Here is a 2,236-nt window from a genome sequence, read left to right as displayed (position 1 = left end):
TGGCCATAACTTCCACCTCCCAAGTCCGTTTTTCGTGTTCTTTAGCTCGTTTAGAAGCTCTTGACATCCCCCATCCACTCATCCCGCTACCACCACCATTAGCCCCCATCCAAAAAAATCATCACAAAAACACCCACCTTCTGCATTTGACCGTTTTTGTGTTGCCATTTGCGTTTCCTAAGGTGTTTCGGCTACTTAGGAGCGTGTGACATCTTCGTCACCATCATCGACTCGAAGTCATATTCATCGCTAACCATAAGAAAGGACGGTAACCTCAACGACACTTACTCCTTACCTTGCTTTTGCATTGATAGCCCGGGCCACTTTGCGTCGCTTACCCATTGAGACTAGCAAGTTGAGAATTGCCGGGCCACGCTATTGTGCACCGTAGTGATCGTGTTATCATCTTAGTGCCATAAGTCTCTCCCGTGCATATCATACATACTTGTCTCAAATCATACTCGGCTCGAGCATCAAGCATAGAAAAAAAAAAGAAGAAAAGCTTTTAAGCAAAAGAGGAGAAACAAAGAGCTTGTAAGCAATAGAGTTGAGCCATTTACATACCTATATCATCTTGGTCATCGCATATATATCATAGTTGGGATTGAAGATGGCGCGGTTCTCTCATAGGTAGGTGCACAAGTGTATCTTGCACATTTGAGCAATCGAGCTAGTGTCTCTCGCGCATTCGCACAACAAGAGCATTTTCCGTGGTTGCACTTTTCGAGCTCACTCCTTGGTTGTGCGGATCCCATCTATCTTCCGTGCGTGTGTGCCTAGTGATACCTTTGGGTTTGATCTATTTGCTTTACTTGCATTTTTGTGAACCTTCTCAACCTTATCGATATCTTGACTAACATTTGCTTGAAACTTTTGCCACCATCCTAACCGAGCTACTCCATGAGCCTCTTACTTGTAGGTGTGAGAAACAAACCCGGTTCCAATTCTCCTATTGTGGCATTACATTGAGTGACACTTGTTACATCTTCAATCCTCGGAGAAGGTAACTTTGGTATTGTTCTCTCACTTTCCTACTCACCCTACTTGGTTATGATGGATAGGCCAATCTCGTCGTCGAACCCACTTTTCGAGGAGCAAGGTGATGATTCCGGCTTTGTCTCCAAGAACCACTTCTTCATCAAGCAACGAGCGCTTCATCAAGAAAACGTCGCATTGGGTGAACGCTTGGAACAACTCGCCTCCGACCTTCGTCAAAACATCGACGACAAATTCAACACACAAATGGAAGAGCTCCGCAACATGATCGTTCGACGCCCGTCTTCCTCATCGGCTTCTTCAAGACGGCGCCACTCAAGTCACCGTACAAGTCGGCAATCTTCGGACTACTACTCTTATGATGCAAGTCCACCATGAGCTCGCCTTCCTCGACGTGATCATCATCAAGCTCACCGAGCTCAAGAAAATCCATTCCATGGCAATGGATTACAAGACCGAGTTCGAGCACGTGAACGGATGTGACACCAAGTCCCTCATGGAGCAATGGAGCAAGAGCAAATACCTCCACAAGTACCACCTCAAGCCCCTCAAGACGGTGATGCACTTCGACAAGCACAAGAGCAACGTGAAGCACAAGCCCTCGACCGTGAAGCTCAAGCACTTGAAGCACAACAAGCTCTACAAGAGGCCACTAGAGCCGTTGAAGTCCGCAACCGCCAAGTGCGAGAACAAGAGGAAGCTCTTCGACGCGAGATACAAGAAGAAGCCGCCCTACGCGAAGAACAACAAGAAAGGCGCAACCAAGCGCACATTCCTCGCCCTCCTCCAAGACAAGAGCGACACAAAGTGGAACAAGTTCTTCAAAACCCTCCTCCATGCCAAGAGCGACATCATGAGGAACGAGCATTTGAGGACTTTCCAAGGCAAGAGCAATATCACAACCGCTATCAAGATGAAGAACTCCGCTACGGCAAGCTCAAGTTCACCATGCCAAAGTTCTCCGAAAGCAATAATCCCGAAGAATATCTCTCTTGGGCATTGAAGGTGGACAAGATTTTTCGCCTCCACAACTACGATGAAGAAAATAAGATAGCCATGGCCTCCCTCGAGTTCCAAGACTACGTCCTCATTTGGTGGGAACAAGTGATCGAGCGACGACATACAAGAGGCGAACCTCCAATCACCACTTGGGAAGCCATGAAGGAAGATGAGAGCCCGCTTTGTGCCTACTCACTACACTCGAGATCTTTTCAAGAAGTTGCAACTCCTCAAGCAAGGC

Source organism: Triticum dicoccoides, chromosome 6B (genome assembly GCF_002162155.2).
Source record: "Triticum dicoccoides isolate Atlit2015 ecotype Zavitan chromosome 6B, WEW_v2.0, whole genome shotgun sequence".
Lineage (NCBI taxonomy): Eukaryota > Viridiplantae > Streptophyta > Magnoliopsida > Poales > Poaceae > Triticum > Triticum dicoccoides.
The sequence above is the reverse complement of the archived record's forward strand: the minus strand, read 5'-3'. Positions refer to the sequence as shown.